This window comes from Anopheles arabiensis, chromosome 3 (assembly GCF_016920715.1).
Source record: "Anopheles arabiensis isolate DONGOLA chromosome 3, AaraD3, whole genome shotgun sequence".
Taxonomy (NCBI): Eukaryota; Metazoa; Arthropoda; class Insecta; order Diptera; family Culicidae; genus Anopheles; species Anopheles arabiensis.
The window spans coordinates 74728258-74754890 of NC_053518.1; the positions used below are offsets into that span (position 1 = coordinate 74728258).

The 26633-nt window shown below is 42.0% G+C and overlaps 1 protein-coding gene across 4 annotated transcripts in view; it reads left to right on the forward strand.

Annotated features, from left to right (window-relative positions):
• LOC120900722 (ras-related protein Rap1) overlaps positions 1-26633 on the forward strand; it is a 79116-nt gene that overhangs the window by 14258 nt on the left and 38225 nt on the right. For 3 of the 4 annotated variants that reach the window (XM_040308107.1, XM_040308108.1, XM_040308110.1), the window contains exon 3: positions 21745-21797. The exons of the other annotated variant lie outside the window; for it this stretch is intronic. The gene's annotated coding sequence lies outside the window, so the exon portion shown is untranslated. The remainder of the gene's footprint in view (positions 1-21744; positions 21798-26633) is intronic. 4 annotated transcript variants of the gene reach the window in all.

Sequence of the window (26633 nt, forward strand, 5' to 3'; positions counted from 1 at the left end):
GTTTTTTTTTAAATCGTCTGAAAAAAAAAACAAAAAAACATGCTTTAGAAAAGTTACACAGAAATAATTTTGTTGGAGAATTTTAATGTTTTTTTTCATGCCTTTTTTAAAGGTTTTATTAACTGTTTTATTAACAAAAGCGACTCAAAAACCTCAACAACGAATGTTGGATTTTGAGATAGGCAGAACACACCCGTAAGTTAGGCAATGAAATAACAACGCCCATGCATAGGCAACACGCATTACATGTATTTTCCCATTAGACAGAAATCCCATTTAAATTAGTTCAAACAGAATCCAGTGGGAATATTGCCAACTTAACAAGAATTAAACAAGAAAAAGTATGTATCGCTAACGGAGCACGTAGACTCCTGATAAGAACACTCCAGAAATCACAAATAAATTGAGTTCGAATGCCAGTGCTAATACTTAGTTCTTTCTCCTAGTTTTTAGTATACATTGCTCTTCTTGGGAAATTCGATTCTAATTAGGAGTGGCAAGACCTCTTTGGCAAAACCTGTTGTTAGATAGACGGAAGTTTGCATCAGGGTGCAAGCCTTTTTTAAGGCTTTGACTTGGGAGTACTGCTCCCCACTTCATACAGTCCACAAGACGGAGTAGGCCGTAGAAACCTACAACGAATTTTTAGCAAAACCCAAACGTTTGTTATTAATACACACATAGGGTAAACGTACCTAGAGTGATGCTATTGCACCACCAAAAGTGGTGGTATTGCACTAAAATGTCTTATGAGACACAAATTAACAGTGGTTAAGTTATTTGTGTGAAATGTTCTATGGCCTTTTTATAAAGGGTTTAAAAGTTAAATGGGGTCATTCCGTTACATAGTGTCCGAAAAATCCATTATTTTGTAAAATGTGCCAACATTTAAAAAAAATCCTTAGGATTTCATAACGACATTCATATATTTGTTAACATTGTAAATGACCACATAACAACGCAATTATTAGTTTTTTTTTAACATTATTGTGATCAAATGATATTGCTTTATTAAAATTTATTGGCTTTTGGCCATATTTACGTATTTTTTAAGCGTTTTTACGATAGTGCCATTCTAGGTACACAAAATAGGCATGTTCCTTTAGTGGTCTTAGTTATAAAATGAATAAAAATATGACATTTTAGATTTTTTCGACGATATTTTTGACACGTCATACAGTTTTTATTAAAATAAGCAACATAAATGAGTTTTCTGTAAGTAATTTACCAAACAAAGGCGAAAATTTGCTTATCTGGCTGAGTGAAAAATCGACTTCAAATCAAGCTTTCTCTTCCGGGTGTGGGTTGACGATAGGTTCGTTGTACTTTAGTCAATATTTTCATCAACGAAATTAATACATTTTTTACGATCAAATTATGTAAGAAATCGAAATTATGGCAGTAATCCTTGCTATTCATACAAAAACAGCTTCAAAGCTATGTTCCATTGATATTATACACTGATTTTGAGGCATCTTTACCACCACTATAGGAACACAATATGTTGGCTATAGGAACCATACCACCATTATAGGTACAACGAAGCAGTCATAACAATATGTATTTTTTCGTAACATTGATGTGTTTTATGGTAAAAATGGTTGTGATTGCAAAGATGAAACATATTCCAATTGCTATGTGTTAAATTATTCATGAATTTACCTTTCTGACACTTGAAATCAATTAAAACACATCTGTACCGCTACAAATTGCACCACTATTAGTACATTTATCCTAGTTAGGGAATTTAATCATAGCCTGACTTTTTTCCTAAAACCACCCACTTCATCATCGATGTTCTTTTAGACCACTGCAAAGGCTAAGCTAGGAATTTAAATAAGGGCATCGAAGGATAAGTCCTTGCATTTGTCTTTATGTACATCAACATTTTATAATATTTTTTTATTTTTATATATTTCAATGAATTGTCAAATGAAATGTATTTACATCAACATTTTATTATAATTTCATATGTATTTCAATGAAGTGTCGAAATCATTTTTCTATGTTGAAAATTGCTTGTTTTACAGTCTGTACTGAGTGTGATCAGAATCTTTCTAATAGGAATAGGTCTTTACTAACGTGATTGAAGATGCAAAACAAACCAAATCTATGCAGGCAATTTATGCACGACTACGATTGAATGAGTTTTAATATTCTTTTGAAATAAATTATTTTAGGAACTAATTGGCTTTTTTCCAAATTCTAAATCTAATGTGAGCTTTTTATGGTGATTCCTTCCTTCCTTTTTGGCTCAACAACCGATGTCGGTCAAGGCCTGCCTGTACCCACTTGGGGGCTTGGCTTTCAGTGACTATTTGATTTCCCCCCATAGCAGGATAGTCAGTCCTACGTATGGCGGCGCGGTCTATTTGGGGATTGAACCCATGACGGGCATGTTGTTAAGTCGTACGAGTTGACGACTGTACTACGAGACCGGCCAAATTTAGGGTGATTATTTAGGGAAAATCCATTTTTTGTGCTATTTTTAATGGCATGATTGCACACAACTTTAAACACAACTCAACCACTTCGCCACTGTACATGATAGTGGCATGATTTATTTTCACGGACTGACTTCACCGCACCCTGCACGGAGTGATCATAATCGCTCAACAATAGGCAAAATCACGACTCACGGGCCACAGAAGCGTGATACATTGGTGGTGGTTGACATACGCAGATAGAAATAGAGAGAAAAAAAGGACGAAAAGGAAAGGGGAAGAAAACAACACCGTCGACAATGATGACGTGCAGCCGGCGTAATCTGCACCCTGGGACGGGATGGTGAATTGTGTTGATAGGGCGCCCGGGTGTTGATTACGTGCCGATGTTGTATTTTTCTAGCGTCGTGTGATTGCGTCGGTTCGGGGTACAACGTACGCATAAATTCTGCTGTTTCTCACAGCTGGTGCACCGAAGACGGTTAGGCGAGCACCGTAAAAGCACGAGCACGATGAATAGAAGGATTAGAGTAGTGGCGGTGTGGTGCAAAGGTGAAGGCCGAGGAAGGCGAAATCGGGCAGAAATCCCATTTTTTCACGGCACGGGAATGGCTGATACATTCGCAACCGAGAGGATTATCTACATTCGTTTCGGAGAGCGATCGAGCTGGGGACTTTGGGGGGTGAGATGGGTTTTTTTTGTTCATTTCTGCTTCTTCTGTGCGCTCGTATAGCTCTGTCTCGCCTTTGTTCCGTTTTGCCGTGGCAGCGCACGTACAAAAGCATGATGATTAGTTCCATTAAATGTCAATGGATAATCTTACCGCTGCCGAGTGTTGTTGATCCGGAATGAAGGATGCCTTCTTTTGATATTGTTCAAATCAGTGTGAAGCTTTAGAAAGTGGGGACATGCTTTGTAACTGCATGGTTGAGTAATTATGATGATTTTTCACGTACAAACTAGCTTATAGCTAATATGTAAACATGCAGTGCGTTCTACTGTACTGCAGCATATAAATCTGCAACTTTTGGACCAGCTGGTTTCGCTTCATAAAACTTCCTAATCGGTGTTTGAAACTGTTGAAACTTTTGCCAAAATTGAGGAAAGAATAGCTCAAGCATACTTTGGAAACAATCGTTTCCAGCCATGCCTGGGGATGAAAGTTTCGTCCCCACTGTTTCGTGCCCGCTGTGTGTGTGCTTTTTCCTTTTTTCACTCGCTCAAACTCAAAGCTCAAAGCGACTTTTCGCTTCCCCTTCTCGGCTGATAGCCATCAAAAGAAACGGGTGTTTTGAATTGCCACTTAAACAACGTGAAGTGTTATTTGCAAACACTCCGCCTGCCCGGATCGCTTCGATGGTAGCCCATTTTTGTCTGTCCTTGTTGCCACAAACATCGGAAAGAATGTAACCAAAAAACAAAAATGAGAAAAGAAAAAAAAAAGACTTCTTGAACGACTGTATGAACGCTGGATCATACAAAAAAAGGTAAATGTAAATGACCCTCGACTGTGGCAGCGTGAAGTTGATATGACACAGACACGTTTGAGCTTTGTGTGTTTCCCCCTGGCTTCTCGCTTGCCATCGGCAGGGCGGACAAATTTGCCACAGATATTGGGAATGCTCTTGGACGTCTGTCCCTGTGCTTGACAGCAAGAGCATTTCCCTTAAACGGCAAATTAACAAACAACGGCCTGCGATGCGCGGTGACTTTGAACTTTTACGCGACAGCGTAATTTGTACAATGGTGATGAAAGCATTATCAACACGCTTGAAGTGAAGTGCAGGATGAAGACGATGCAAACGATGCAGACACACAAAGACGTGGCAAACCTAGCGTCGCTGCTGACTTGCGCCCTTGGTACTCTTCCTGTGCTGCAAAGTGCGATGGAGAAGCCTGGTGCTCCACGTGCCTGGCCTGGTGGAGGAGGCGCATGGTGCTTTGTGCGAAGGTGCTGTGCATAATTTGCACATCACCGTGTGCACACCCATCGAGCGTGGGAATTTTGCCGGGCCTGTTTTTGTTCACCCAGCGCGCAGGCATAAGGCAAAACAAAAAGGCCTGGAAAACGGTGTATGTGTGTGTGTGTGCCTGGCTTTGTAGAGTGTGATTGAGAAAAACGACCGACCGACCGAAGGCTGAGTGCACACACCTGTTTGTTGAGTGAGTGCTGTGGCGTCTGGCGTCGATAGATGCCGTAGAGCGAAGCAGCACATTTGAATACACCAAAACATCGATTGTTTTTCATACCAGTAATAGCATGGGGAATTGCATATGCTTGTTTCCCTTGCTGCAATAGAAAAGACAATCTTCCGATAGGAGGGGGGGGGGGGGTTGTTTGATATGTGGCGGAGAGTGTTAGTGATATTGGCGTGGGTGTGCGTCTGTGTTCCCTTTGCAAACACAGGCAAGGAAGAATTTATTCATGAAAATAAAGCTATCGTACATTCACAGCTTTGCATATCGGTTTATTGACACGGTCGGGCTGTGGCATTCATTGTGCATTCATGTGCATACATTCTATGGTGTTCCATTTGCTTTTTTTAATGTTTGAACAGCGAAGTTATTCTTTCTTGGCGTACACGCTGTACCTGTACGCTGTACCTGTACGCTGTACCACTGTGTATGTTTATTTTTGTACCGAGATGCAAAATAAATCATATGAATGTACGTAGTTTGCAATGCAGAGGATAGTTTGTATTTCATTCTGACAAAATATTCTCGAAAAACATTCTACTTGGGTGAAAAAGGTACATGTGCGAATTGTTAGTTGCGAGAAAGCTCTTGCGCCAAACTATAGAAGTGAAATGATCATTAAACCACAAACGCTTCATGCTGCTTCTCAGCCACATAGCACAGGGTTGGGAGCTTTCCAGCAACCATTTCTTCTTAAATCCTGCTAAATTAATGTGGTTTTGGAGGAATTGGATTACTTTTACAAACACAACCGCTTCAACAACAGTGCTCGCAAGCGGCACACTAACAGCACTAACCGCATACCCAGCCCACGTATCGAGTTCTAATGCTTGTCGACCTCCTTTGGTCAAGTGGCAATAAATTCACTATTATTCGTGTTGAATAAATCTTCATAATAAAGCGAGAAAGGTTGTGTGCGTGTGTGTGAGAGTGAGAGAGAAAGAGCAGGCATATGAAAGGGATCATGGATAAGGGGTAAGGGGATGTTTTGCACAGTGTGCGTGGGCACACTATAGCTAAATAGAGCGGTTTTAAGAGAGCTCCCCCGTTCTATCTACAGGCAGACGCACGCACACCGAAACATTGCTTGCAAGCTTTTACCATCCACGCACTTTTGCGTACGGTGGTTTGTGGCATCGCCGTGGGAAGTGAGCGAATCATCGAGCGTAACCCGACCCAGAGGCAGGCCCACGCCTCGATCGAAAGTGAACCAATCCTCTTCTGCTGCTGCTGCTGCTGCTGCTCCTTGACGCTTGTTCTCCACAATACACCTACGTGTCTGCCAACCTTACCACCAATCGGCCAGGTCACCGATCGCACGGTGAGCCGTTCAGAAAACGGATATCGTTTACATCGGGGTAAGCTTCATGAGCTTCCACTGCTCGGGGCGCTGGAAAATGTGAAAAGTGCAAGCGTTTAGGTGTTTTCCAGCACGGTTTTTGCAGGTGTAGGCGTCACGTTACACGACGGGGTTCGAACGAGAGGGCAAGCAAAATGGGGGAAAAAAATATGGGTAAAGAAAACACCAAGGCACCAAGGTCACAACGGCGCCACTCCCAGCACACACACACACACAAAATCAAGCCACAAAAGGAACAGCAGAAGAGCGAAAACGAAAGAAAGGATTTGCGGTGCCGCCTGAGTAATATCAAGGGGCAACACAATCGAGCCCAATGTTTATCCTATTTGAACCGGAATCGACTTTCCCACCACACCTTACGATTTGGTACGATTTTTATCATCTGCTTACGAATGCCGAGGTACTGCCAGTGGTGAGGAAGGAGCCGGGTGTGAGTGCCTCTAGGGGGAACATTGAGAAGGAGCGAGCGAGTAGGAGAGTGATTGCCTGTAACTCGCCGTGTCCCAAAGTAAGGGGGTGGCCTGACTCGCCCGCAGCAATATGGCAAAACGGGTTGGCATTAACTGAGCTCAGGGTAGTGGTGGGTGTGTGTGTTTTTTGTTGCTTGCACCACTTCCATGTCCGATTACAATGTGCGCCGGGTTAGGATGGAAGCGTACCCGAAGCCTTACTCCTTTTTTTTGTGTTTGCTGTTGCTGTTTCTCATCAATGCGAAACATTGTACGATGCAGCGTTCCAGCCCGGAGCAAACAGTACAGAGTACGGATGAAAGTTTGCTTTTCTGTTGTTCTCGCTTTGGAGCTCATTTTTCTGTCGTTGTAATGTAAAACACATTCACAACTTACAATCATCTCCCAATTGATGGGCAAAGAGCTGGGGCTTTCCGCAATTGAATGCATTGATTTTCACTTTGTCTGGGTGCTGGTACTAGCGGAAGGTGGATTAGAGTTTGGATTGAAACGGCAAGGCGAGTGATTGGTGTTTATGTTGAGAATTTCGGCAGCAAGGGAGTATGCAAGCTGGGAAAAAGATGGGAAGGTGCCGCTATGCTGAGCAGTGAACGTTTATGGCAATTGATTGGGTATCGCTTAATCACCGATCGTAGGTAAATGATAGGGTTGAAAGGTAAGTGTTTGAAATGACTGTTACGAAGCTGTTACTGGCAGATTGAATAAAGTGTTATGGAAGTGGTTTGCTGTATAACTTGATTGCTCATTCGCTAATAACCACAGAGGGCGGAGGACTTTAGCAACAAAGGCTTTTAGCATTTGACTAATGATTTTCAAACTCGATTTTTGTTTTGCTTACGTGGATGTTGGTGGAATGTCACGGCCAAATGAAGACGGCATGTTGATATTCGATGACATAAAAGCTTTTCGTTAAGCTACCATTAATCCAGCTTTTAAAGAGACGCAGCTATGCATCAGGGTTTAAATCAAATTGTTAAAGCCATATGATAGGAAGTTTGAATGGTTCAACGACCTATCGACATCAACGTTCGGAATACGTGAGGGATGCAAAGAGATGGGGAAAAGAGCGAAAAGTTGCAAGGAAATTGGATTAAAAAACTCGTAAGACGAACCGAAAAGTTTATGCACAAACAAACTGGCGGAATAAAAAGACGAAAATCGCTACCAAAGTACAACAAAATACTCTTAACGTTGTTATTTTTATTACGTACTTTTCTTCATGTTGCGCCACAAATATAAAATGGATGCTTTACATATTTTAGTACATTACACGGATGTCTAGAAACTAATTACATTTTGTACAATTGCAATCGTACTGATTCCTATTTAATGCAGCAGCTTTTACCAATTATCTATTGACTTGACTTGAGGCTGACTATCAGTTTTTTTGATAACCCGAACCAGTCAGTCCTACGTAGTACGAAAGGGGCCCTACAGAGGGCATGAAACTAGGGTTGGGTTTCATGAATTTTTCGTTGAGATTCATACACATGAATCTTCAGTAATGGGTGCTTCGAATCTTGAATCGACTCTTTGAAGATCCTTGAATCTCAAAAAACTCATGAATCTTCAAGGATTCATGAATCTCGAAAGATTAATGAATCCATTTAAATTCACATATCGCCAGGGATTCATGATTCCTTAGAGTTTGAATATTGAGTTTGCGCGATCCCACCTAACATGCCAGTCGTGGGTTCAAGCCTCGCATGAACCGTCTCCCCGTAGCAAAACTAACTATACGGCTGCGTGTTACTCCCCAAGAAGGCTCGAAAACATGTGCAGGCTGGCATGATCACGTAGGTTGTTACGTCAAGAAAAATAATAATAAGAAGCTCAAGCTCGATGAATATTTGGAGATTTATGAATCCCTTGACATTCGTCTATCTATTGAGATTCATGATTCTTTCGAGATTCATGATTTTTTGTAGATTCATGAATCTTACCAACAGAGATTCAGATTCATTGAATCTTTTCAAAGGTTCATTCAAATTAATGAATCTGAATCAGATTCACTCAACTCTACAATGAATCATTAAGGAAAAAACAAATTAAAAACATCAACAGAATAAATAAATAGTCTTGAGAGAATTTTTACAAGACACAACTCAGTCACATTGTATGCCATTAGATAAACTGAACTTAAGTTAGATCATTGTAACTTGCTGCATAATACTCATTCCTCAGTATGAAGTAAAGCTTCCTCGTTTCTTCTTGTCGTGTATGGCATGTTAAGTCAATGTTCTCTATCGAATAAACCGTCAAGTTTATAAATCTATTTCTGTTTCATCAGCTTCATTTTCTGAAACTGCGTGGAATGAATATCATTTGAAGTCAGTAACTATACAATTGATCAAAATTATTTCTTTATTTAGAAGAAACTTAAGGCAGCTGCTCAAAAGCTGCTTCTAAGATAAATAAAAATAATATTTACCACTAGCGATTTTTAAAAACTTTGGATATGCCTAGAAACACCCGCTTCCGAAGGCATACGTTCCGTTTTGATTTAAATAAATTCCCCGAATTTTCCCAAAAGTAAATACCAACTCGCAACAAAACAGACCAGCCTTGAGCCTGTAAATTGAGTTGTCAAGTGCTTCTTCAATCCTGTAGATAAACACCATCCCATCGGTCGTCTGCCCTTGTCGTCTGCCCAACTGTCCCAATCGTTGAGTGTTCCAGAAAGGTAGGGACAGAAATCGGTTATCAAATCTTCACGGGTCAAAAAGGAAACATGCTGTTTGGGAAAAATGAATTGTTTGTCAAACAACCCAGAAGCTGCGCAAAAAAAACAAGAACAAAAAAATGACGATGAGAAATGAGGGAAAACTAGATAGAAAGTAGATAAAACATGTGAATAAAAAAAGGGACGACCAGCTATCAAAATCAGCCATTTCAAGCAACTGCGGAACCAACTTTTTCCGAATACGGTTGATGGCCGGTTCGGGACCGAGTTTTGGGGACCTTTGCACGCTTTATCCTCTTGCCGTGTGAGGGCTTTGAAGTAGTGATCTTACTCAAAAGCAAGAATTCATACGGTGTACCTTTAGTGTAACCTTTAAGCAGCATTTTATTTGGTGGAAATGTTTCAAAATAGAAGTTGTGTGGGGAGAAAAAACCTCCCAGCCAAACCAAAAGGACACCGCCATGGCAATGGAAAGCTTCAACCAAATCGTTGGTTAGAGGTGAGTATGTTCCGGTTGGTTACAATTAAATTTAGCCTTTCCAGCAGAACCATCGGTCACGATTGAGCTCCAATAAAATGGCGAATAAAAAGCGAAATAGCATGTCGAAACAAATTCTCTATCTCTAGCGTCCAGCAAAAGGTGAACGATGACCACCAGCGTGGAATGTTTTACACTCCCACGCACTGGCTGGCTGGGTTCGCGTGCTCTCATTGATAAGTGTGGTAGCGGTGGGATTAAATGGACGGGACGGGAGGCATATGGTACGGTTTACATTATCCTGGGCAGCTTATTCGAATTGCAAAACGTACGTGCGTGGGCACTGTTGAATGAAGCAACTAGAGCGCGGTCGGTTGACTGAATCATTCAGACGTGTGTGGTAAAACTCGGTATTTGTTCAGCTGGAAAAACATATAAACCACCTATTATTCAAATATGTACACGTACCTGCATGCGTGTATATGGGCGAAGGTTTCTCGAGTAAAAAGTTGTCCCCATCATGTAAAACAATAAAACCAAACAAACTAGATCAAATTACAGCGAGCGTTTGGCTCGGGGGATGCACGGCAAAAGTATGTCATACCATTATCAACGTACAGCCTGTGAACGCCCACCTTGGGCACGAGGCAGGAAAAGAGTGGGAGCAAAACTAAAAAAAGTTAAAAATCGAATTACAACAAAAAATCTCATCTACCACATCCAGCGTCCTGCATGCATGTACGTACGCTTGGTACGAAAGACAGGAGGAAATGAGAAACTTTTCCTCCTCACATGTTTTCCTGTCCTGATTTTTATCGACGCCGGCCAGCGCCAGTGATATGCACGTGTACTGGGCACTGAGCAGTGGGCCGTACTGTCCGCCTCGATGGATGGGAACGGGCGGAGGAACAATTTATTAACTGCTGATAAGGTAAAATCATCGACATTTACGACGAACCCTTGTTCGGGTTCGGGGCAAAGTTGGTGTGTCCGTACGGGCGAGCTTTAGTAACAGGATAATTGAATGATATTACCCCCGCTGTGGCAGCTGCGTGACAGCTGCGTGTGTGGAGAGCGCGATGGACGAAGGTTAAAATAATTTACATTATAAGCCAATTCCGTTTTTAAATTCGTTTTATTTCGTCAAAGGGAAACCCCAGGCTGCAAGCGGAACGTGATGGCATAAAGGGAAACATGTTAACATTACTTTTCAGCAAGATGAGATTTTACAGTAATTGCCCTTTAGGAAAAAGCTAAAGTTTATTCATTGCAGAGAATTTCAATTGACTGATGCCAATATATACAAGATTTTTTTGACACATAAGTAAACGTAACACCTTGATGGCCTCAGTATTCGCCTAAAGGTATGCAAGCTGATAACATTGCAATATCTTTTTAAGCTTGTTATGATACAAAGCAAATTGGATGTTTGAAAATTACATTTCATTTCTCAAATGTGAAACTTTTGTTTAACGTTTGGTTATTGCAAACAGGTATTTGTACAAATAATAAAATAACTATTGCTCTTCTGTAAGATATTGTTTTCTTTTTCATTTATCTAAAAGAACAAGTCAGTAGAATATTTAAATAAATATCAGTTATGAAATCTTAAATATGTTGCTGTTTTCAGAATAAAAAAAGAGTATTGATAGGTGACTGTATCGCCTGAATTACAAATGGATAAAAAATGTATACATTTAGGCGTTTTGGTGTTTATCCCTACTGCCACATGGACCGAACTTCTCATACTAATATGGGCATATCATTCAGTCATAGATAGCCAAATACTTTAGTGGCTGAGACAGGCATATGAAAAGAACGATTGTTGTGCAAATTAAGAAGATGTTTTAACTATCACTTTCACGAGTGTCTTTGTTCTGCGATCTGGGAGAAACTTATCTTTTGCAGTTGCCATGGTGAGCACGTTAGATAGTATGAGTTGTAAACTGATTATTAAGTACATCGCGTTAGCGAGCACAGAATTAGTTAAAAGGAAAGTAAGGAAAATTAATGGATAAGATAAGCAACATAACCGGTTTCCGACAAACAGTTTTATACTCCTGCTTACTTGAGCACAAAAGCGTAACCTTCAGTGCGTTGTTTGGAGGAGCTTCATTTCTCCCAGCATAACCAAACCACCAGCTGCGATATGTGCATATAGTTTAGTCGTTTGTGGTAAACTGCAGAAGGTTGCTGCAGGCAAAAATGAAATGACGTGTGGTTTCTGCACACACACACACCCATACACACGCGCAACCGTATACTCTCCCCCTTTTCAAACGTATGAAAGCATGAAGTTGGCCGTCACTTGGGCGCTCGCTTTGCCGCTCCTTTTGGCACAAGATCTTAGATCAGCACCGATAGGAAACGTGAAACGCTCCATTAGGAGCGCACAGCCCAGTAATGCTCACAGGTTGTCGACATTTATTATGCTCGCCAAGAGCTAAACTTACCTCGAAGGCTCGTCATCGTGTGTGTGTGATAAGTTTTATGGTATCAGGTACGGTGGAGCTGGTACAGGGAATACTTTTATGAGCTGCTAAAAACTAATCTTTATCCGAACGAAGGACGGCACCGATTCGAAGAGGAAGCAAGGGTACGAACGACGATGCGGTTTATTAAATTATTCGCCATGTACCGGGTAAATGGAGTAGGCGAATGGTTTCCCCTTGAACGGTTTGACGGAGTGTAAACTTGTTAGAAAAGTTATTTTTAGCATGGATTAAGCCAAGACGTCGAACGCTGCTCAATGAGAAGCCAATGTATGAAGCAGCAGGTCCGGCAGGTTTAAAAAGACGGTTTAAACATATCTGTAAGTTAAATAGTTAAACTTTGAATTTCGGACAGTTTGTTGGAATAATATTACCATATTATACGAGCAAACGTACACCAAACGTATCTCGTAACAAAACACTGGACTAGAGGTTACGTTCTACAGAGAAATATAAAGTATTCGACAAATAGGAGCAGACAGTTTCAACCAAATACTAGGAATGCTGGATGTTGATGATAAACGATGAAAAGCTTGACCTGTACAAAATTCCACAACACACTTCATGACAGGAAATTTCTTCAGAAAGATGGCCTTTTCCTTCAAAAAAAAAAAAAAAAAAAAATCCCAATGTTTCCCAATGCATTGCTGCCTGCGCTACTACATACCTTTTTGATGGATGTTCTGTATCTCAACAGGAAAAGCACCTTCCAATCCTGCACACACGCGCACACGTTGCTGTTCAGAAAATGATAAAACATTTCAGCTTTCTCAGAATAGTAGTCTTTAAATACATCATCACTTACGAGTCGCCAGTAAACGAGTATTCCTGAGAAAGCTCTCCATCCAGTTCTACCGGTGCGGATGATGTTGTCTTATCGTTTTATCGTGAAAAACTGTACATTACACTATTTTTATGTTCACTTTTACGGACCTGTTTTACGGGCGATAGTGTATTAAAAGCTAACGTCTTGCATGTTTAACTAGCTACAGTGGTAAAAGTTCTCGCCGAGGGGAGCTCCAGAACGTCGAAACGCGGCAAGTTTGATGAGCAACGCTTTCGCCAGAAACCCATTAGCGCTAATGGTGCCATCTTGGCATTCCGGCAATTGCACACATGCGATTGGATAATTGTCGCAGTGGAATAAAAGAAGGAAGCACATAAAAGTTTTTGCAGGGCAGCTTTAGCTTCAGCGGATCCAGCGAAAGGGTAGAAGTTTTTAGTTCACATCTCATAAAGCTAAATAGGAACTGGCGTGTAATGTCAATCGCTGTACGAAAATCTGTCACGTTTTGGTGATCTTTTATGAAGGCCAAAAGTAGTTTATTTGGAAATCGTTATGATACCTAATCTGGAATTGATATTAGTATTAGTGATTTTTTAAAGGTTAAAGCACACCTCATGGTTGATACTCATCGTTTGAGTAGTTCGTTTATAGTATGATTAATAGTTTGTTTAATAGGTAATTAAATAAGCTTAATAAGCTTAAAGTATACTTTTAGGCGCTTAAAGGAGTCTAGATAGGTATATATGTTAGCTTAAAAACCTCAAAGTATACCTTTAGGCGCTTAAGCGAGCTGATACCCTGATTATAAGGCAACACATGTTGGCACATCTAAAACAAAACAAAAATCTTTATCTTAAACTTTAGCAATGGTCTATACTTTGACCAATATTCAGAATACATTATGATAAATCACTGTTAGCCTGTAATGCTTACGTTTGTTGGACGAAATTTACTTCTTCGGTCCTTCTATGCAGTTATTTTGTTTAATTCTGAATGCTTTTAAATCAATTTATGCGTCTGAATCTTTGAATCATGTGTAATATGTTCTATATTTTCATTTCACAATGTAATCAAACAGTCCCAACTGTGGCTGTCTAATTTTTTTTGCTTAAGGGTCGGTCGGCGAGAGCCAAGTTCATTAGTTTCTCTGGTAGGCTTATAACAACAATGGTTGTAGAACCGATTAAGATGATAATTATTTTGATTATTGAGCTTTTTTATCATTCTGTTATTCTTGCTGTGTGATTATAAACTCAATTTATAGCATAAAATAGTTTCTTCAAGGAAAGCATTCAAACGGATTGTGCACCTTTACAATTTAAGTACTTGTGGTGCTTTTCCACGATTTTTTAGGATTAGTGATTATCAAGACTTCAAGAACCAAACTTCTAAAATGCCTTTATTTTAAAGAGTTAAATTGCAAGGTTCTTAAACACTTCCATTAAATGCTTCACTTATTGCACATCGTTGCGAAAGCTCATCTAAAGGCAAAGATCGAATCAGGTTTGATGATATTCGGGTTTACTTTACGCCAGCATAACGGCCACTGTTATGACAGCGGAAACCTGTTGAAACATTTTTGCAGAAAAAAAAAGAATGATGCTAGATCCCGCAGCGCACCGAAGCGATCGCCGAGGCACCGTATTAATATGCATGAGCATGATTCCCTTTACACGGGATGAAACAAACACACGCCCCACACGTATGTGTGTACCCTTCTGGTTCCCTAAAATGCGCGCGCTCGTACGTGTGTGTGTTGTGTGGCTCTTTGAAACCACTCCGGTATCATCTATCCCCTATGGCGAGGGTCTAACTACATGCTACTGCTGCTGCTGCTGCTGCTTCTTAAGCTCCAATTCGTATGCGATGCAAAACAAAATGAAAAACAGAAGAACCCTTTTCCTAAACTCAGCCAGGGAAAGACAGCGCTCCTAGCGTTACGAAGGTACACCGTGCGTGTACAGAACGTTAAATGCAGCTGGTTGTGGAGGTGGTTGGTTGGTTGGTTGTTGTTGTTTTTGTTGTTGGGAGGAATATCAAACTCACAAATTACCAGCTTTTTAACTTGGCACTATCACGAAGGCAAGGGCAACCGACCGCATTCGGTTCAGTTTCGGTGGCAGTGCAGTAAAAAAGTATAGCCTGCACGCTGGATCGCTATAATTGAGCGGGTATCTCCTCCGCAGCAAACGACTTTCGGGGTGGGTTGGCACTGGAAAACAGCAGCAAAACAAAACCTCCCTACCATTGAGGTTAATGGGGAAGCTCCGAGCGTAAGTTGTAAGTAGTGGGGCGTTAGGAAGGCCTGAGGAAGTTACCGTTGTTGCGGGGGTTGAAAAACTCCGCTGAGGATGGAAGTTTTCGCTCGACAACTGGAGTGTTGTTTAGTTCACCCACGGCACATCCCGGGTGTTGTGACATCGCGCTGCCGGGTGCACGGTTTTACGAGAAAAGCACTTCGAGACGTGTGGAAATAGTTTAAATAGGTATGCTCACGTTACGCTCTGATGAGAATTGGGATCGAAATGCATGTGCATGTCTGTCTGTTTGTGTGTACATCTGGGTTGGCGTCAACTTGATCCCCTGCTCAGTCCTGGAGAATGGGAAGCCATCGAAAGTCGAAGTACGCTTCGGATGCAAATGGGAATTGTGATGGCAGTTTGTGTATGACTGTTTATTTTTTAGGTTGGTTCGTGCTATTTTGCCCAAATAATAACTACAACCAACTACCGTTGACAATTTCCCTACGCCCGTGAGCCCGGTGTGCATTTCGGGTGACACACTGCTCAAAAGGGATTGCTGTGTGAAAAATAAAACCAGCCCAAGGTCACCACCGGCATGGAGCGCACCGAAGCTGGAAACTGATAAATGGCAACCCATTGCGCGTTGCAAGTTCCAGTTTTGCTTAACGCAGAAGAGTGATTGTAACGTATTTTTCATGTCAACCCATCGCTGACATGGTTGCCGGCCGCGCGAGGGAAGTGAGGGTTTGGTGGAAATAGCATTAGCTATGGAGAAGCGAAAAAAAAAACTGGCAGCAGAGGCAGATTCTTGGAGAATGGAGTTTGGAGGAAAAAAACGCTTTAGAAAACCCGAGGAAAATGGGATTCCGCATATTCCGGGTAAAGTTTAACTCATCATCCATCTGGTGTCTAGCGAGAGCCAGCATCGTTATACGCATCTGGTTCGGAATTGAAATGACAAAAATCTCATACACATACACACAAACACACATTTGTTACGCACGTTACACACGCTACGCTTTGGAACAATATGGCACTTTAGGATCCCAAAAAAAAGCTAAAGCAGGACCATTCTCTATGACCGTTGTCGTACGTGCGTATTACGAGCTTTTCTCTCCAGCTCTTTTCGAATCGTATGTGATGACGATAGCTTTCCGGTGGCCGTAATGGTGTCAGTTAGCGGGCAGGATATATGGGATATATGGACCCATGGACTGAAACCACATTTAAAATGGCACGGTTTGAACTTTAATGTCGTTTGGCGTATAAGTAAAGCGATCTGACTTACTGCGGGGATGCTGGGCCACGAAGAAGAAATGGGCGCCGCGTAGCAAACGATCCGAACACCCCCCCGGGTTGCGTATTTGGAGGAAGTTGCGATTGGAGCAGGGATCGTGTTTCGGTTTGTAATTTATGGATACCCCGGTGTCCGGTGCGGTCTGGTCGGGTGGTTTTTTTTTTGCATTGCGCGACAGATTTTCCGAACCGGAATGTAAAGAACATGGGAAGAAAAGAATGAAGGAATGTATTCATTTTTCATGTTTTAACGTCGCTGTGTATGTTGTTCGAAAAAATAACCGGTTTCAATGTGGTAGGATAGTAAATCCAATAAATCTTTTTATTAAAAATAATATGTTTGATAATATTTTTATATTTAAAGTTTTCATTTTAAAAGATTTACAATCTTAAACATACTGCAAAAATATTACTGTTCTAAATGTATTAAAATCTGCATTGGAGTGTTAAAGAAAATGAAAGATTCAACAGCTGGGTACACTTTTAGATACCTCCGGTATTAATATTGGGGCCCTTCACGATTGTAGTCAGTTTTTTGTATGGAGTTTGACAGTTGGAGGCTGAAATCATGTAAACACTCCATACAAAACCACACACAAAACTAGCCTGCAAATTTCAGTCTAGATTATTCTAGCCTTAAAGTTAGAATTAGATTCGAGTACCTGCTCGAAAAAAATGGCTAAACACGGTGTTGTTTACATCCCGCTGCGCAAATTCGAGCAGTTTCCAGCGCAGAAAATGTACCAAATTCTGCGCTGGCCAGCGCAGATTTTGGCTGGTCTCCCGCGCTGTTCTTCAGCGATTCCTGCGCTGGGTCGCGCAGTTCGGGCAGTTCGGACAGTTCGGACAGTTCGGGCGGCGGCGGAGCAAAAAAAAAAACGGTCAAAAAATTTAAAAAAATAATGGCGCTCATTTTTTCGTCCGCTTCTTCCTCTCCTCTCCCTCCTTCACCCTGGCTTGCCTTACTTGAGCTTCAGCCCGTGCCTTCCGCCGCCAGCTGATTGGGTGTTGTGGTGGTGTATGCGTTGATACTTATATGTGCATTGCGGTTATGTATTGTTATTGGTGGGTGTTAGCATTTATTAATTTGTGTGTGACCTTGAGACGCTGTGGGAGAAGCTGGATTGGGATTCAAAGTGTTATCGGTGTATTGATGGTTTATTGAATTGAATTGAATCGTTCCCTCGTTCCCTCGTTCCCTCGTTCCCTCGTTCCCTCGTTCCCTCGTTCCCTCGTTCCCTCGTTCCCTCGTTCCCTCGTTCCCTCGTTCCCTCGTTCCCTCGTTCCCTCGTTCCCTCGTTCCCTCGTTCCCTCGTTCCCTCGTTCCCTCGTTCCCTCGTTCCCTCGTTCCCTCGTTCCCTCGTTCCCTCGTTCCCTCGTTCCCTCGTTCCCTCGTTCCCTCTTTCCCTCGATCCCTCGTTCCCTCTTTCCCTCTTTCCCTCGTTCCCTCGTTCCCTCGTTCCCTCGTTCCCTCGTTCCCTCGTTCCCTCTTTCCCTCGATCCCTCGTTCCCTCTTTCCCTCGTTCCCTCGTTCCCTCGTTCCCTCGTTCCTCGTTCCTCTTTCACTCGTTCCCTCGTTCCCTCGTTCCCTCGTTCCCTCTTTCGCTCGTTTCCCTCGTTCCCTCGTTCCCTCGTTCCCTCTTTCCCTCGTTCCCTCGTTCCTCGTTCCTCGTTCCTCGTTCCTCGTTCCTCGTTCCTCGTTCCCTCGTTCCCTCGTTCCCTCGTTCCCTCTTTCACTCGTTCCCTCTTTCCCTCGTTCCCTCGTTCCCTCCTTCCCTCGTTCCCTCCTTCCCACCATTCCCTCGCTAATCCTTGTAGACATACGGCATATCAAAGACTAGAGATCATCGGTGACCGCCTAGTCCGCCTACCGTTAGATCCACCGCTGGTTCATGACGGTGTTTTTTTATGGTGGAGGTGCATCCCCTGCCTGCTGCGTATGCACCGGGCAGGGGACAGTGTGGCAGTATGCAAGTTGCACACTGGATAGGAGCGGGCCCGCGGCACCGCCATCATTCCGCACATCTGCATGCCCGTCGTGGGTCGCGTATGAACCATCCGCCGTAGCAAGGGGTTAGTCACCGGCTCCGGCTACGTGGTACCCAAGTCCTGAAAAGGCCGGCATGATCGCGTTGGCTATTACGCCAATAATAATAACAAGAACTTAGCATAGCAGTCCACACCCGGGTAAGAGTTTGTCTTGACTTTGTTGCTGCCGGGCTACCGCTGTAACGCGACAAATGCACGGAATGCACTCGACCAAAACATGAACCTACCGATCCGAACCCATTCCAAGGCAGTGCCGGTCGCACGGCGTCATGATACCGACTCAAAACCAACAAGCCACCAGATTCTGGACGGACAGGTGCAGTATCATACGCGCACCGTAATAAACCAAACCAGAATTCTCTTTTGTATGAATTCAATTCAAGTTTTGTTTCCACTTGCGTCCGCTAGCGGAATTGGAAAGAAATGTGTAACATATCACATGCACGTTTGCTTCGATCGTGTGTCTTTTTAATACCCCCAACAGCAGAACTGGTCGCAAAGATGGTGGTGCCAATTAAATGGTTGTATTGTCTCCTAGGTAGCGAGATCGAAAATGCATGGACTTTGTAGCCGCAGTGGATGAAAATGTACGCATCAGAATCAAATAGTTTTGGGGTTTAAAAACGCACGCACACATACAAACACGCGCGCAAACTCTCACACACACACACACACACACACGCGCGCGCGCGCTAAGGCACCTACGAACGCGCGCACGCGAGAACGCACCTACGAAAGCGCGCATGCAAGCACGCACCCCCCACCAAACCCCCCTCCGCTTCCGCTATCATCAGCTATCATATAGCGCATCATCATCCAAAGCGCCGGGCGGGGTGGGGGATCGCGGCATGATAGAGTGAATGGTCACTTTCCCCGCGCTGTGTGCGTGTGTGTCGAGACACAAAAACTCGAGAAAGATTTCGGCACATTAAAAAAAAAAAATTATATAGTCAATATACACTGTGCTTCATTATGCTTAGAAGGTCGTTGAAGCATGAAACATGTTTAAATTAAAAAATATTAGATTAGTGTTAGACGTTCTCCTACGCTTGTTTTAAATAGGCTTCTTCACCCTCAATTGGCAGGGGCATCGAATGGTCTCATCAGCAGCGGCACGAAATAAAATAAACCATCAATACACCGATAACACTTTGAATCCCAATCCAGCTTCTCCCACAGCGTCTCAAGGTCACACACAAATTAATAAATGCTAACACCCACCAATAACAATACATAACCGCAATGCACATATAAGTATCAACGCATACACCACCACAACACCCAATCAGCTGGCGGCGGAAGGCACGGGCTGAAGCTCAAGTAAGGCAAGCCAGGGTGAAGGAGGGAGAGGAGAGGAAGAAGCGGACGAAAAAATGAGCGCCATTATTTTTTTAAATTTTTTGACCGTTTTTTTTTGCTCCGCCGCCGCCCGAACTGTCCGAACTGTCCGAACTGCCCGAACTGCGCGACCCAGCGCAGGAATCGCTGAAGAACAGCGCGGGAGACCAGCCAAAATCTGCGCTGGCCAGCGCAGAATTTGGTACATTTTCTGCGCTGGAAACTGCTCGAATTTGCGCAGCGGGATTTATCCCAAGGTGCATTAAAGAGATCAGGTGATCGAATCTGGAATCAAAGTGTATGTAGTCCAGGTGGTCTCATAGCATTTTCTTATAACCAAATTTGAATATCACTTTTTGACAGGATGGTTGAAAACTTTTGTTCAAACAAGCTTTCTGGAGGCTTGACGAATACTCAAACCACTCTTAAAATCTTCATTCAGACACATAAGCGATAAAAATCAGCCTTCTAAATTCTGCTTATCCCAAGGTGATATGATCAGTCATATCACCTTGGGATAAGCCCACCTGTATATTATACCAACATAGATAGCTGCTCGAAACGGAAAGGACCCTATTATAGCTATAAGCAGTGAAAACATATAATTAGTCAAAAGTTAACAAGACCATAAGCTGGTCAAATATAAGCAAACAATGCGTTATAGTTTGAAGAACATTTCAAATTACGAACGTTCTTGTTAATAAACAAACGTTCTCCAACCATTAATATTGAGTCATTAACCATTAATAATGACCTGTTACCAAGAGAAGATACTGGCATTTATATTTTTAAAGAAAATTTTGTTGGGGAGTTATACAGTATTTTATTATTGCTTATTGTTACATAGTAGCTCAATTCAAAGGTAAACTTGTACTGTATTTCAAAAGCTGGAGCTTTACAATAGGAGTGCTCTATAGGATTCCTGTTATTTCTCATCTTAGAACTTCTACTAGTAGCACGCCCAATACTGCCTATAGAAGCTAATTCTGAGCTAAAAGCTGAGTAATTCCAGAATGCTTCATATTGCGAGACATTCGTTGTGGACAGACGATGCTATGAAACAATTCCTGGTCAAGAGATGTTTTTTTTTTATTTTCCAGTGAAAATAAGTTGCAAAGTACAAAGGCCATCGCCCAGTTTCCATGAAATAGTATCCTTGATCGTGCTGGCAAGGTTCAACATCACGAGAATCATACCTTGCTAACTACGCGTCCATGGTTGACTGTTTCTTCGCAATAAGCTCCCACGTGACTGCTTGTGGCGTATTTACTACGAGTTGTGCGGAACGAGATCGAGCGAGCTGCAGTTTGCCCCACAATTCCAAGAAACCCCACTAAACCAACGGTATTGATTACAGCACACCCACTGCACTCTACCGATGATTTATGGTTACCGTTTGATAAAGATGATGTTGCAGTTGCGCCCGATTGCGTTGCTTGTTCCGTCAGTGACCGGTAGTAGTTGCACCCGATGCCATTCTACTCGATCGGTTGTATCGATCAGCTTAGCGTCAGAATAGTTCGGATACAGTTGGTAGGCAAGTGTTGGTTGTTTTTGATGGATCACAACACGGGATGGATGAATTGTGGTACAGTTTTTGCTCCTCTCTCTCTCTCTCTCTCTCGTTCACATCGTTCACACAACCAACCATCGATTTGTGGTGCACACAAGACGAATGGTAGCACACAAATGGGTACAGACGGGTCGCTTCACGCCAAAGCCCGGGGGCTTGGGGGCTGGCTTGGTCGATGCAGTAGTGGTAGCCACCGCTAATGGTTGTAAATGACTTTGGCTATCATATTTTATTGCTGATATCGGGTTTCCGACACCTTGATTCAGCGCTATCGGTTATTGCTGCGCCACCATTATTAATACCTCCCATCATTTATGTTGCATTTTTTTCCCAGGAATAGCAACCGACAGCTGGTGAAAACGTTTCTGAAAAGAAAAAACCTAGAAGGTAAGCGCTAAATAAAGGCTAAAATTTGAATCGCAAGGCTTAAATAGACAAAATTGTATAATAATTTGAATTGTAAGCAATAGGAAAAGGAACGTTCACATAATGTTAGCAGATTCAAATTTCCATTATCATTTTTAAAATGCTTCGACTTATAGCTTATTGTCAAATAATTTAGTAAAATTTATATCCTAAATCAATCATTAATTAGCTCTGAAACGCACTTCTAGATTGTGCAATTTTTGCACCGAAATATCCAACCAACGCGTCCTGGTCAATGGTATGCCGGAACTAATAACCATCGCTTAGTTCCAATAATGCTCCATCGGGTATTAATTATGACATTCATTACTCATCAACTAGCTTCCCACTAATTGGAGAATTCTAGTCCATACTAAAGCACACCGAATCAGCTAATGTATCCATTCGGAATCATAACTCATGTACACGAACCGTGACTGAGATTGTACGGATATGAATGGGGGTTTTGTTGATTATCTTCGTCCCTGGTCGATCGAGAGGGTAGTGGGGGGGGGCAACTCATCCCTTTCATTCAGCAGCATATTTGTCGAGATTTGTTCGCAACGAGAAATTCCACCGAGGATTGCTTCATTTGGATCGGGCTTGATTTTGATGAGAAATATCTTCGCAGCAGCTTTTGTTGTTTGTGCAGAAGAAGCTGTTTGTGACGAAATGATCCATTGGGTATAAATATTTCATGTCCATTCTTATCGAAGTGGCTTTCTGTGAAGAGGGAATTCTGTGGATTACTTAAAGCAGCATCTGAGCGTTTTTGACGAGCAGTACGCATTGAAAATTATATGTTTTTAGCTTTTAGGTATGGGGCATAGTATATGGGAGCGCATAAATTTATGCAAGAAGTACACAAATGGACGTGGAACGAAAAGCAAACAGAACACGCTTAATTCTAACTAGAAATGCTAGAAATAGAACTTTCAAGACGTTTCTCAATGGCTCTACTTACTCTAAGAAATAATTTCTTCTAAAGTGGTTCTTCATTAAAGAATAGAAGGAAAACATGTTGAAAGCAGCCTTTTTTTTTAAATTCCTATGCAGGAAATTTAAAAAATTAAGTTCATCGCATTCTAGTACAAATTACTAACCATTAAAGGGCTAAGCAAAGAGTGGCCGCTGCCCCGGATGCAAGCAGAAGCCGGCGTTTGTCTTTTTTGTGTGTAAGATATTACAAAACTTTGCGAATTATCCCGCACACAACAAACGCTTGGTTAATGACCGGGAAACCAACATCCTTCGGCTGGCGTGAAACTTTACCTATTTTCCAAACCAAGTGCACCTCCGGTACTGGTCCCCTGCCCACGAAATCTTCGCCTACTGCAACAACTGTTTAGACTAAGGGCGCTAATTAATGCTGTAACTCTTGCGCCAGCTACCAGCTGCTTTAGCAGGTCGTGTGAAGCTTGTAGTGGTAGCTTGCGTACCATTTGCCAGCAAGCACCGAGAGCTTTACGATCGTGAATGGAAGAGAGAGAGGCTGAGAGGAATGAAAATGAACAACAGAGAGCGTGGTAGATTATTGGGGAAATAAATGTTGCTTCTTTTTTGGAATAGCACTCCCGCAAGATGATGATATCATCAGTACCTCCCAAGCTCACCATGAGGATGCTAACTTAAATTCGTTAAAGTCATTCCTTATCCTTCAGCTGAAAGTGTGTAATATATACCTCTCCACCTTCACCGCCTCCGTGTGTTTCACCCTGTTTTCTAAGACGCCGTTGTAAAAAAAAAGAATGTGTTCTGATAAGCCCGATACGCTACCACTAGTGATAACGATTTACTACGACCGCCGGCATGTGGCGTGTGCAGAAAAAACAGGCGATTTATTATGGCTACATTTTTGATTGCGCTTTGCCGTGCTATCCTCCTTCTGGCGGTGATGCCGCTGCCGACATCAAGGCGCGCATACGCGAGTGCCGATGATTGGTGAAAGTGTTCGTGTCACGATATTAAAACGGGCTGCCGAAGGGGTGCTGAATCATAAGCGGAAAATAAATAACGTTTTCCGCTGCGATGAAATGTATATTGCAAGGGAAGTAGCATGGAAAGGAATACAAGGAGAGTGGACTGGGGAACAACATTTCAAACCATCTGTCTGCCGGAGGGAAGTGTGATATCGTAGAAAATCATATTGCACCAGCATTGATTGGCCCATAAATTTGGCCCCGGGAACAGGGATTATTCGCTAGCAGAGAGAGCAGGGTTTTGAGTCGAGTCATCAAAATGATGGACTTTTGTTTCCCTCTTGGCAGGATGCGTGTACGTGTAGAGAGCGTTGTTTGCAAGGGAGCGAAAATAGGAAATCAATAAAGATAGTTTATTAATCATTAGGTTTTGATGAGCCAGTCGTCTTTCCTGAGTGGACACGTTTTAATGCGGTGCGTTTTTGCTGCGATGATTAAATGAAATGTGATGATCCTATAAGCTTTAGACGGGAATATAAAGAGTGGATGAATTCTAGTTGGAAAATGTCATGAAATAAACTATGACGATTACTTTATACAAAGTGGAGCAATATTTTTGAAATTATTCATCTATAAACAGACCATAAACAGCCTGTTGACATTAGTGCGTCCTTTATCGGTCGCTTTTCAATATAATGTTTTGTTTGCATATAATTACAATAATTGTAAGAATATACAGCTTCATTTTTTACTCGTTTTATGGAGACAATTTTTAACAGAATAATAGTATTTTACAGATTTTCAAGTGTTCATCATCATCATTATCATCAATTTTCCCATAGTAATGTTTACCCATACTTTACCTAAAATGAGCGTTCTCTTGTAAGTATTGAAAAAAACCTACAATTATTTAAAAGTTACTCATTACCAATTTGTTTAAATTCTTTCACATATTTTACTGCAAGCATAACAAACCATCTCCAAGCAAAGTGAAATTTTTCTTGTCATATAAATGCATATGTGACTGTTCTATGTTTCAAATCACTAGAGACATCACGCTTTAAATTAGAAATTTTACTTGATATACTTGGTCTGGGTCTAATTCATTTAGTCTCGAATGAATCAGAGCCAGATTTAGTTATTTGGTTTACGCATGCCAATAGGTTCAGCACAACGATTCCAACAGTGGGTTCAGTCCACTCGAGATTTGGAACCATGGTGGACAAGTTTTTAAGTCGTACGGTTGAACGATTGTATCAAGGGACCAATTCTCGAAACTAAATTAATCTTCGAAGACTGAATATTAAACCAACGACATTATGAATGGATTAATAACATCAAGGTCAGACTTATCGAGTTCATGTCATGAAAAGGTATCTCAAAGACTTAGGGGTGTCTTAAGAACACTCCTACGGGGCTATGAACAAAAAAGAAAAAGTATTTTTTACTGGAGCATATTCTTCTTCTTCTTTGGCTCAACAACCGATGTCGGTCAAGGCCTGCCTGTACCCACTAGTGGCCTTGGCTTTCAATGACTAATTGATTCCCCCCCATAGCAGGATAGTCAGTCCTACGTATGGCGGCGCGGTCTATTTGGGGATTGAACCCATGACGGGCATGTTGTTAAGTCGTACGAGTTGACGACTGTACTACGAGACCGGCTACTGGAGCATATTAGCAAAATGATATTAGTTATGCGAGTTATATGTAATTTTCCTACTTTTAATGATCATGCAAATCAATTCCTACGATACATTGATAGCAAATTATGAATATTCGCATTTTCGCAAACCTAACCCCTGCCTAATCAAACTGTTCGCTTTTGTTTACGACGCTTATCCAATAGCAACGTCCTGTAGCAAAGTGCTCTCCCCCCCCCCTCAAGATTTATCATAAAACGCTAAATTATGCTTCTTATCGTAATTATCGCTACGGCTGGAGCATCCCTAATGAAATCCCCGCTCACAATAGTACAGCTGATAGCGCAATTAGCGTTTTAATGATCTACGACCGGATCTGACCATCCTGTCAGGAGTGGCTGGCGGGAGGTGAATAATTTTCGGCACCCGCACATCACCTCCGTTTGCAACTGTTCGTAAACAGTTTCAGCACAGATCGGTGAAGATTACCGAGACAATTAATATAAAGTACCGTGTGCGTCTTACCGGTCGGCACGGCGTCCTGCCCCCGTGAAAACCCCGTTTGGCGTGATGTTACGTGTACAATTATCTACCTTTAGCTCGGGTGTTTCGCTTTCCTGTGGTACCGCGTCTACCGTACCCAGAACGAACGTTTACGATCGCATCCGCTACCGGTCCGAAGTCCCGTCCGGTGGTAGAATCGGGTTGGGAATAATTTATGAATCTGCTCTCGGGTGGCTATCGGGTTTTTGGGGAATGGCTGAGTCCTCCAAATTGACTGGCGCTATTTGTTTGCCTGGAAATGGAAAGGAGCAACACTGCGCGAGCGTTCCGAGAGGGAGATGGAGTGGTTGCCTGTACACTTAATTTCCATTGAAGGATGAGAATAACGTGGTACTGTCAATCGGTTCGTTTATTGTAGCGGTTGATGTGGCGTTTGAAAGAAGAACATTACCTGTTATTACAAGAAATTACCTTTTTTGTTACAATTTTACCAACTCACAATGAGCATTTTAGAAGAAATGCTGTGACAAAATCTTCGTTCTTATATACTTAGGGTTTTCTTGTGAATTGTTGTACTAATTTTGCTGGTGTAGATTATTGAACAAATAATTATTATTAGTAATTCTGAGTAATATGGGATCCCATCTAGACTTCGTGTATTTGATTAGGTTTTAATTAGCTGGTTATTTGCTAGATATTTCAACAATGGAGCCGCCCAGTACATCATAGTAAAACAATATAAATATTTTTTTTTA